We start from the raw sequence: 11924 nt of genomic DNA, 5'->3' as shown, positions 1-11924 counted from the left end.
GCTTGGGATTGTGCAGTTTGGCTCATTTCTGCTCCGCGTGGCACCTGCTGCGAGATGGCGGTTTCTCTCACGAGCCTGGGGCCTCAGCAGGGATGGGTGCCATCGCTGGGGGCCACCCTCCTTGTGGCCAGCTTCGGCTTCCTCTTGACATGGTGACTGCGTTCCAAGCAGCAGCCTTCCAAGAAGACAAGACCCTGATGTGTAAGAGCTTATCGCGTCTTGCACAGGCTTGTTAAGGTCCCTGTGGTCAAAAGGACATATGGTCCAGCCCAGACTGGTAGTAGGAGACTGTGCAGGAGTATTGGTATAGACAGGAGAGGTTCAGGGGGATTCACCACGATACCAGACTGCCTCAGTGATCGTCATGCTTTGGATGAATGCAAAGCAGATCCCTGCCAGGAGGAGCGGGGCCGCAAAAGGGAGAGACTTCTTCAAGATCAGATTGGACCAAGGTGACGTACCGGAAGTGAACTTGACTTGATTTAATATCGATTGGGTACCTAATGATGTGCGCGGTGCTGGGTTCGGCTCAACCTCTTTGCCGGGTACCGAATTTCTACAAGGCACTGCTCTCGTGCTGGAAAACCAGACTTCGTTTTTACTGAGTCGCGACTATCTGCCCACCACATGTGGCAGCTGAAAAACACGAGCCATCCCGAGTGTTGCGACGATAGCGGACCCCATACTATTTTGACAGAGAAATTATAACGTGCCCGGTGCCTATGATTATATGTCAAGTGTTTTACACACATGATCTTTTTCATCCCGACACCAGTCCTCAGAGCGATCATCTTTATGAAGAGGAGAAAAATGAGGCTTGGAGAGGCCAAGTAAATCGAGCTCAACAGGAAGCTGGAGACAGACACGTTAGTATATGGACGCTCAGCAGTTTTACACAGGGCAGCAAGAAGTCCATACGGGGCAGAGGAAGCACAAAGGAGAGCTTGGGATGGGATGGGGCTGGGGGTCACGGAGGGCTTCACAGAGGAGGTAGCTCTTGAGTCTTGGCACATGAACAGGTACGTTAAGGTGGACTGGAAGAGGGGCGTCTGGGTGGCTCAGTCGGTTGGGCGGCTGACTTCCGCTCAGGTCATGATCTCGTGGTTTGTGAGTTCGAGCCCAGCGTTGGGCTCTGTGCTGACAGCTTGGAGCCTGGAGCCTGCTTCGCAGTCTGTGTCTTCCTCTCTCTCTCTCTGCCCCTCCCCCACTCATGTTCTGTCTGTCTGTCTGTCTCTCTCTCTCAAAAATAAACATTAAAAAAATTTTTTTTTAATAAAAAAAAAGGCGGACTGGAAGAACCACAGGGTTTGAGATGGAGGGCACAGTGTGAATAGAAACCCAGCACGGCGTACTGGGTCACCCACACACCCTGGGTGTCTTATTAACCTTGGACAGTAGGGCTCCCAAGGTGGGGCACAGAGGCCAGATGGGAAAGGCAGACGGAGAAATCTGTGCCTGGATGGGGTTGCACCCTGGGGAGAGGGGGGCTCAGATGTGAGACCCAGCCCCTTCCTCCAGAAGCTCACAGTCTAGCCAGATCAGAAGGGTTAATAATGACTAAAGAAACCAGACAGAAGAGTATCGCCAGGGATCAGAGAGATACGCACAAAAAGTCCTTGGGTTGGCAAATATTAAAAAGCAAGTGTAGGGGCGCCTGGGTGTCTCGGTTGGTTGAGTGACCGACTGACTCTTGATTTGGGCCCAGGTCATGATCCGAGGGTTGTGGGATTGAGCCCCGCATTGGGCGCCACACTGAGTGTGGAGCCTGCTTGAGATTCTCTCTCTCTCTCCCATAAATAAATAAAATAAAATAAAATAAAAAGCAAGTGTAGGTGAGGTGGGACCTCTCATACACGCAATGAATTGTGAGCACAGAACAGCAAGGAAGAATTTAGCAACATTGAAGTTCTATCTTACAGCCTAGAAACTCCCATTTCTGTGTAGCCTGGAGAAGCTCTTACATGCACACAAGGAGCCCCACACAAAGACACCCATTGCTGCGTTGTGTGCACATTACACGTCCGCCAGCAGGAGAAATGGACAGATGGGGGGATCTATAGCAGGGGAAAGACATGGCCCAGGTCATCATACGCCAGTGTGGAAAGATCTCCCCGTATGTCTCCGTGGGTTTTGGAAACGACGGTCTGCAGGACGAGCCCTTCAGTATGACACACATCATTTGTGTGACCTTCAAAAGGCACTTCAAAAGGCGGAGCCGTGTGAGTCCTTTGCTGACGGACTCAGCGAAGAGCAGGGGAGGTGGGTTGGAAGGATGCTGCGACTTTCAGCTTCACATGGTATTGATTCAGCGCTTTTCAGATGCTTCGCTTTCTGGATAGCTTAACATTTTTTAAACTTATTTTTCAGTAATCTCGACACCTGAGATGGGGCTCGAACTCACAACCCTGAGATCAAGGGTCGGGTGCCCTTCCAACTGAGCCGGCCAGGCGCCCAGTTTTGCCTTTTGTAATTGCAAGAGACACCCTCCAAGAGAACGCACACGCTAGAAAGGGTGGCGGAGTAACTGAACGCTGGGGAGCTGATTTAAAGGCAAGCTGGCAACTTCAGTTTGGACACAAGCGAGACATTGTAACAGATTTCATGCCTTAGCCTCAGTTAAAGATTTCACCTCAGATCATGAAGAGGAACTCTTTGAAATTAAACATGGAATATTCTGGAGACAGAGAAGCTGTAATACCGGCAAGATAAGACAAGCATGGGTTTTCTTAATTTTTTAAAAATTTATTTTTTACTTAAGGCATTTATCCCACTGGTGCTGTTTCCAACACTGCTCTTTGTGCTTCTGAGGCCCCTAGACGGTGGAATTCACAGTGATTCTTTAAAAAAGATTTTTTTTAATGTTTATTTATTTTTTGAGAGAGAGAGACGGAGCATGAGCAGGGGAGGGGCAGAGAGAGAGGGAGACACAGAATCCAAAGCAGGCTCCAGCTCTGATGTCTCAGCACAGAGCCCGACGCGGGGCTCAAACCCATGAACTGTGAGATCATGACCCGAGCGAAGTCGGATGCTCAACCGATTGAGCCACCCAGCCAATGCCCCCCATTCACAGTGATTTTTAAGTTTCAAGGAGGTACGGGGACCAGGACTTACGTTGCATTAATTCACATGGCGGAAAAGTTATCCATTCTCTAATCCATGCCGTCTCATTTGCTCAGAGGGATTCAGAACCATCTTTATAATTTCTGTTCTATCCAAGTGCAACCTGAAGGAGGACCTAAAAAAAAGCAAATTCTGAGGCTCTTCACTCCAGAGCCAGTGCAAGACCTCGTAGAGCTATTTTCTTAGTCTCGCCCGCCCCCTGGTGGCAGTTTCTCTAAATTGCAAGCCGAGTCCTTAGGCTTCATAAATCCAGGAACCTAGAGATCATCAGGTTCCTTCCATCTTTCTAACCACGCCTCTTTTGCCCCTACCCAGAGCTCCATTCGCAGATGAGGAAACTGAGGCCCCGTTGAGTGGATATATGTCCAATCTGAAAGCGAACCGTCCATGTGGCCAGCTTTGCAAATCCAAACCGTCAGAGGCGGCGCGGGGTGGCAGACAGAACCTTTCCCTTTCTCCCTCCGGGATTCACGGCCTCCGCGGTAAAGGAGGAGCCAGCAGGGACTGCGGCAAATGCAGAGGAAAATCCAAATGCGGGTTTGTAGTCCAGAGGCGACAAGAGACTTTGCAGCTGAGGTCTGTGTAAAGATCACCTGAGAAAATGCACGCCCAGGACGTGGCGTGTAATCAATGCTCGCTCCTTTCTTTCCATCCGGTTCAGGTTTCGGGGAACACAGCACCATGCTGATAGGTGTTCTGTAAAAAGTGTTCCCTTGTCACATGAGTTTGGGTTATGCTGGTTTAAATAACGCTAAACAGGTTTCTTTTGTGCAAGACTTCTTAGAACCTGGAATATGCTAGAATTCATTGCATCGCTCCAAATTACTGCAGGCAGGGTTCCCTGTTCCCCCTGGTGCCTGGCACAGAAGGAGCAAGCCACCGACACCTGTGACGATAATAATGGTTTTATTAAAATTGCAGGTTCAGAAACCCGGGAAGTCAGCCCGGAAAGAGTAACCCTGTTTTGGGGGGGGGTGGTGGCGGTAAATGGACCGATGTGTGAACCGAGACGCTCATTGTCAAGGTTCCTGGAGAACTGTGGCCACCGAAGGGCCTGGCCGCCTGTTCCGTCTGGCCAACCTTGCAGGCATCCGACCTGTCATCAGGTAATCAGAGTGAGCCTGTCCTCGGGACAAGGGGGACGAGTTTTACGACCGGTGCTGCGCAAGGCGGCTGAGGGCCGTCCCAGCCTTCTGCTCACTGCTCTGTATTGCTGTCTTCCCTGGTTTACAAGCAAAAGGATGGTCCACCGCAGGCAATGGCCGGGAGGCAGGCCTGGGCCTCTCCTATTCCCAATCTCCTTCCAGTGGGCTGGTATTTGCTGAACACCTACTATGTGCCAGGTGTGTGGCACCATGGGAGAAACGGCTATGAGTTGTCCTTCTGTGCAGAGGGCTCCCAGGCTGAGGTGTGATAATGGGGGACACAGATGAACCTATCAGCAGGGAGGGAGAGGGTCAGGACAGGACGAGGGGAGAAGGCGCAGCTCGGGCAGGCCCCCAGGAGCTGTGATGTCCTGCTGCAGGCCACAGGACACTTAGGGTGAATATCGCTGGAGCCCTGGAGGAGGGGGTGAGGGTCCTGGTGGGGCAGAACATTCCAGATCTGAGGGAAGGGGATTTGTGACTGCCGGCCTTGCGGAGGTCCGAAGTGAAGGGCTCCACCGCTGCTTATTTGCCCCCGTTAAAAAGAAAACCCCAGGCCCAAAATGGAGTCACTTACGCCAAGTCACCAAGGGGGGGGGGGAGGGGACGCTTCATACTTCACCTAACGCCGTTCCAGCCTCCCCCGGGAGCTCTTCTGGTCAGCACCGATGAGGTCATCAGTCATAGGGCCTCTCCATCCCCCGGAAGGAAGATGTCATCTGCGCACCTGCTCTGCTCCCTCAGGGAAGGTGACCTTGTCTGAACTTTTCTTTCTCTTTTGCTAATTGCCCCCGCCCTGTTTCCGCCTATAAAACCCTTCCATTTTGTACAGCTCGCCAGAGCTCCCCTGCATCCGGGATGCCGGCTGATCTGTGAATAAAGTAAATCTTGAGATTTACTCAGCTGAAATTTTGTGAGGTTTATTTATTTATTTTTGAGAGAGAGAGAGAGAGAGAGAGAGCAGGGGAGGGGCAGAGAGAGAGAGGGAGACAGAGGATCTGAAGCAGGCTCCGGGCTGTCAGCACAGAGTCCGACGCGGGGCTTGAACTCACGAACCGTGAGAGCATGACCTCTTCGGACGCTTACCTGGCTGAGCCATCCAGGCGCCCCTCATTTTGTTTTTTTAACGGGCCCCAGCTCAGTCCCAGAGCTCGTTCCCTCTGGTTCTCTAGGCTCTCAAGCCCTTGTGATTGTACGGTTCTTCCTTCGCTTTCTCTCCACCTCTGGCTCCTAACGGATTTCCCCTAGGTTCTGTTTTGCCTTTCAGTTGGGTCTGTTTCACCCCAGTACCCAGGGTAACTCCCCATTCCCCGGCCCCTTTGCAAATGTCCAGCACAGAGAAGTTGAGTCACTGGGGAGACCGTATCTCCCTCACGGCACCCCTGCAGCCTACGTAGGGGCCTTTACTGTCCCCATTTTACAGATCCAGAAGTGGAGGCACAGAGAGGTCCAGTGATTCGCCCCAGGTCACACAGCGAGTAAGTGCCAGAGCTGAGATTTGAATCTGGGTGGTCTAAGCCTGAAGTCGATGCCCTTGGCCACTAGGGCACAGGGCCCGACTCAGTGTTCTGAGCAAAGGTAAACAGTGGCTTTCTGAGAATGAGTACGAGGCTTCCGGAGTGTGCGTATAAGGAATCCAGATGAGGAAGTTCAGGCAGAGATTTTTAGTATTTGCTGCTGGTCTCTCAATTCTTCCCGACGGTGACGCGCCAGCGATGTTTTAAAGCTGGGGTAGGAGGAGGAAAACCTGAAGAGCCTTTGGTTTGAGCGAGTGCCAGGCAGTGTCTGCGAAGAAAACTCACCCTGGGGGGGGCGTTTGGGGGCGACCAGATTGTGAACTGGGAGTCTCTAGATCACAGGCTCCCTCCCTAAACAAGAGCGCGGGGCACGAAGTCTGGAAGCCGTCGAGGGACCCCGTGCCTTCTTATTTAACGCATGGGGAAACTGAGGCACACAATAGCCAGTGAAGTGGTATCTCAGTGACCTCGTGACTCTTGCCCACTCGGCTCGGGTCTGGCAGCGCTGGGACCCGGGTCTCAGGGGTCTCCCTCCAGGTGCCGGCTCAGCCATCGAATGGCTGTGAGGTGCTGGGCAAGCTACTTAAACCTGCTCCCGGCCTTGGGGTCCTCATCTGTGATGGGACAGAGAGCCTCCCGCCCAGGGCGGCTGTAAGAGCCAGAAGTGTCCCTGAGTGTGGCGCCCTGTGGTCGCGCCTGGCACAGAGGAGGCGCCCGATAAATGCTGTTGTCTTATTCTTGCCCACATGCCCTTGCTCCCCAGAAATCATTAAAGACGAAAGAAGTGGGGCCCCTGGGTGTCTCGGTCGGTTAGGCGTCTGACTCCGGCTCAGGTCATGATCTCGCAGTCCGTGAGTTCAAGCCCTGCGTCGGGCTCTGTGCTGACAGCTCAGAGCCTGGAGCCTGTTCCAGATTCTGTGTCTCCCTCTCTCTCTGCCCCTCCCCTGCTCGCCCTCTGTCTCTGTCTCTCTCTCTCTGAAAAATAAAGAAACATTAAAAAAAAATTTTTTTTAAAAAAAAGAAAGAAGCAAAGAAGGGAGAAAAGGAAGAAACCCTTTCAGTTGAGAAGCAGAAAAGCCGAGAGAGAGGACGGGAAGGATGCCCGTAGGGTCAGAAATTGGATCCCCAGGCCCCCTTTCTCTGGCGTGTGAGCCAGGCTTTGCCTGCAGGAGACACATAAACACATCACCCACATACCGGGCAGGCCTCGTCCGTCGTCAGCTGGCTGAGCAGAGAGACATTGGAAACAAACAAAAAACCCAACACAAAACACCTCAAGAACAGTCCCTGGGAGCAGAGCCCTGATGGCGGGCATGAGCCTTGGAGGCGGCCTCAGAGATTGGGGCGAGGATCCTACGAAGCCCCTTCCCGGGAGAGGCCGGTGGGGAAGGGAGAGAGAAGGAAGCCAGTGAACGAAGTGTATGTTATCTGGTAAGTTACGGCTCCGACGACTGGAAGGAGCTTCGTTCTCCCCAAGGAGCTCTGGATGCCGTGTGGACCCTAGACGTCAGAATCATCCCACCAGAGGTCGTGGGATGGGAGCCCCTCCCAGGGCGCAGGCTCCCTGGCACTTGTAGCCTTCGGCAGGTCCCTGGGAGGCCACGCAGACCTGGGGGCGGAAGTCAGGTCAAGGGCCCAGAATGGGGAAGGGGGCGGGGGTGTGGCGTCAGAGGTGAACAAAGCCAGACATCAGTTAACAGGGGAAAACACAGACTTTGAAAGGGAGATCGGGGGTGTAGGGAGGAGCTCAAGTGACAAGTTACAAAGGGCTGGTCAGCGTAAATGCCACCAGGCCAGCTTGTCTGCTGGGAAGGTGGGATCCAGTCCTCCCACAGAGACTCGGGGGACAGAGGCTTCTCCTTCCAGATGACTGCATTTCAAAGGAATGGCTTTCAGGTCCCAGAGAAAGACACTGTTGGGCCATAAGAGATCCAGAGAGGTATCCCAGGGGCCACAGAAAGATCTACAAGTCCAAGTTCTTTTTAGTGAATGCCCCGAGAAAATGAGCGGAGGGCCCTATGGTCAGCTGTTGGCTAGAACAGTAAGTTCTGGCAGCCCTGAGCTTGCCCAGGCTGGCATCTTGGTGGGAGCCTGGGCTCATCCTGGGGACACGGACTGATGCTGCTAGAAGCCACGTGAGAGCTTGGTCAGGTCTCCTAGTGCAGGGGTTTGGATGGAGTTGTTATATGCTGCGAGTTGTTTCCGTTCTAGAACACCTGTTAGGGGTCGTGTCATGGATGCCATTTGCCATATTCCCCCGGCAGCCTCAGCTGGAGACCTGAGGCTCTCGTGACCCAGAACACAAAATCCTGCTCTCTCTCTCTCTCTCTGTCACACACACACACACACACACACACACACCATGCTCAAACATACACAAAATCACCTAAGAAAACGCGTACTCGCATCACACACACACTTGTACAGGCAGGTACCCATCAACACGACAGATAGTGCAAATATACATAGTTGTGCACACACACACGCAAATGCACGGCATACGAAAGCATCGCTAACATGCGCACATCCAAATACAAGTGTGCAAGCAGGGGTGGCTTCTTGGGGACACAACCTAGAATCGGAAGGGCCCCACCCCTGGGGTAGGGCTCCACGGGTCTGGTTTTGAAACGCTTTACCAATGCACACGCAGGAGTTCTGTCTTGCTCAGTCCTCCGGTCTGGCCTTTTCACAGGAATTTCCCACAAAGTTCCATCCTCAGCCCCGAAACCAGTTGTCATAAAATGAAACCCGAACACTGAAGCTGGAGGGGCCGTCCCCGCAGATCTGGGTTGAGGTGATGTCCACCATTGGCCTCAGGGTGGCAGCACCGAGCTGTCAGGAAGGAAGACGTGTCTGTGTGGGGGTGGTGGGGACAGCAAGGGAGCGGGGTGTCCCTGGGGACGCTCCCAGCATCTGCCCTTCTCCAGAGAGCACGGACGGTTCCCGAAGCAACCCATGTTTTCATCCAATTCACGTCTTCCCCTTGATTGTAAAGATTTTTTTCTTCTTTTGTGGTCCCTCCAAACTTTCTGATTACAAATGCAACACATTTTATTACAGAAAATAACACACACGCAAAAGCAAACATCACGCATAGCCTGAAACCCTTTGGTTCTTCCCTTTTTAAGGCCGTGAAAGGAAGTGACAGTAACTCATGACCTGTGAGATCGTGGCCTGAGCCGAAAGCATGAGTCGGACCCTTAACCCACTGAGCCACCCGGAGGGCCCTATGAGGCGGATTTATTTTCTCCCATGGTGGCATCCTCATGAGCTATGTGGTCTCTCCCTTTCACATCCCTTAACGATGTCTTGGGAAAATTCTCTAGACCTCTGTCATTTAAAAAAAATTTTTAACGTTTATTTTTGAGACAGAGAGAGAGAGCATGAGCAGGGGAGGGGCAGAGAGAGAGGGAGACACAGAATCTGAAACAGGCTCCAGGCTCCGAGCTGTCAGCACAGAGCCCGACGCGGGGCTCGAACTCACGGACCGCGAGATCGTGACCTGAGCCGAAGTCAGATGCCTAACCGACTGAGCCACCCAGGCGCCCCGCGCTGTCTGTTATTTAAAGGCCCACGTCCGCCCAGTCTCATTCTTGCTGCCTGAAGGCTCGAACCCTTGCAGGGAGAACCAGACAGGGAGGGTCTTGGTCCCTTGGTTCCCCTCACCGCTCTCCTCATGCTTCCAGCTTCTCTGACCTCTTAGGGTGGGAGGGCCGGAGAAGGGTGTACCCCTTTACCGGTGTCTGGGGTACACGGACGGATGGTTGGTCTCTGGGACTCGTGGCTGCTTCTCGGGCCGGCTCTGACCCGCTGTCGGGGCCCTCTCTTGGAGAAGGGGTGCATGCTCTGTGGGTACATCTCCACGACACGGGGTCCCGCCGAGAGGGTGCAAGGGACTCAGTGAGTCCCCATCCCACCTCTGGTCCCGTCCTCTTTCTTAGAATACCCCAGGGCCTCTGCCTGCTGGGGCGTCCTCACCCAGTGGTCTGCCCCCTTGGGTGGGTTCTGGGTGGCCACCTCAATCCCTTCCTAGAGTCTAGGTGGATGTTATCCACCAGACGGGGGGTACAGACAGCCCCACTGCACCCACCACCGTCTCCGGTTCTCTTTCCTCCTTGTTGGCAGTTCAGAAGGCAGAGCCGCAAGGTCCCCGCCATCTAACTGGGGTGCAACATGTCAGTCTCCCTGTCCCGCAGGCACCCCCAGCCTCAACCAGTGGCTCTCCTGGAGGCATCCTCAGCCGGCTTGCGGTGGTGGGGGAGCAACCCCCCTTCCCCACAGGGAGAGAGGGGGGAAGAACCACAGCTTTTCCAGGTGGCCAAGCACTCCCCCCATGACGATCTTTCCATCTCTTCCCCCGGCGTTTCTGGGATAAGGGCGGCAGGCGGGGGAGGGGATGCCAGAGTGCGACACGTCGCGGATGATTTGGAGTTGCAGAACCCAGAGAGGACATCTGACCGCCATCGCTGGTGACTCTTTTCAGATGTGGGGTCCTTGATATCTCTCTGTCTACATTTGGGGGAACGAGATGGGATCATATATGAGAGTCAACTTGAAACAGACTGAAGACTTAAATGTGAGACCTGAAATTAGAAAACTGGAAGAAAACATAAAAGAAAAGCGCTTGACGTCGGTTTTGGCGATCGTTTTTTGGATCGGATACCAGAAGCACAGGAAACAGAAGCAAAACTAAACAGGTGGGGGTGCCCGGGGGGCTCAGTTGGTTGAGAGCCTGACTCAGGTCATGATCTCACCCCACTGAGCATAGAAGCTGCTTCAGATTCCCTCTCTCTCTCTGCTTCTCTCCCTCTCCCCCTCTCGTGCACTCTCTCTAAAATAAAATAAATACAAAATAAAATAAATAAAAATAAACAGGTGGGACTACATCAAACTGAAAAGCTTCTGCACAGCAAAGGAAACCATCAACAGAATGAAAACACAACCCACAAACGGGAGAGGATGTTTGCAAATTTTGTAGCTGATAAGGGACTAATATCCAACATATATAAGGAACTGTTACAACTCAGGAGCAAAGTCAAACAAACAAAAAACCAAAACACCCCCCCCAATAACCCAATATAAATAACAAAAACCAATATATAGATTTCACTCCATATATGTTCCAATAAGTAATTATACATGTGAGTGTGTGTGAAAAGGACAAAGAAGGAAACAAAAAGAAGGAAATTCTGCCATTTTTGACAGCAGGGATTATGCTGCCAGGAGGACATTATGCTATGCGACATAAGCCAGAAGACGCAGAAAGACAAGTATTCTATGATCTTGCTCATATGTGGAGTCTACAAGAGTGGAACTTCTAGAACCAGAGGGGAGAGCGGTGGCCAGGAGCTGAGGGGTCGGGGCGGGGAGTGGGGGGGGGGAACGAAGAGAGATACAAACTTGTCAAAGAGTACAAACTTTCAGTTAGAAGAGGACTAAGGTCTGGGCACCCAATGAATAGCATGGTGATTGTAGTTAGTAACACTGTCTTGTAGACTTGAAATTTGCTAAGAGAGTAAATCACAGTGTTCTCACCATAGGCGTGCGCACCCACACACAGTAACTACACGAGGCCACGGATGCGTTAACGAACCCGATTGTGGTGATCATTCCATCATGGGCACACATATTCAAGCATCATTATTTGCACACCTTAAAGATCACCGTGTGCAAGCTGATTCGGTGCGTTTCTTATTTGTCAGTCATAGGTTAATAAAGCTGGGGCAGGACGCAGACGTTGGTGTGCTGAGACGCGGCAAGGCTTCCTGAGGATGGAAAAGCCCGCTCCCAGCAGTCATCTGGGGGCACGGAGCTGTAGCGCGGCTGTGCAGCTGCACCAGACGAAAATATTATCTCATGAGCACGCAGAGTGCTCAGAGAGGAGACGTCTTTAGAACAAGTTCCTAACAGGACGTAATTTGCGATGATGTGCCGCACTTGGGAACTGACAACACCAGCTGGAGCTTTCAGGTGACCCCTCCCCCCCCCACCTCCCGCAACCTCCATAGAGACACTCGGTGGGGGTGAGGGGGGCAGGTGCAATTCACCGTTGGAGGACAGAAGCTACCAGACGCTTGGCATCAGCAGCCCCAGAACTCCTTGTTCTCTTTCGTCTGTCTCTGTCGTTTTCCATCAAACAAAC

Source organism: Panthera uncia, chromosome B4 (genome assembly GCF_023721935.1).
Source record: "Panthera uncia isolate 11264 chromosome B4, Puncia_PCG_1.0, whole genome shotgun sequence".
NCBI lineage: Eukaryota > Metazoa > Chordata > Mammalia > Carnivora > Felidae > Panthera > Panthera uncia.
Note: the sequence above shows the minus strand (reverse complement) of the source record.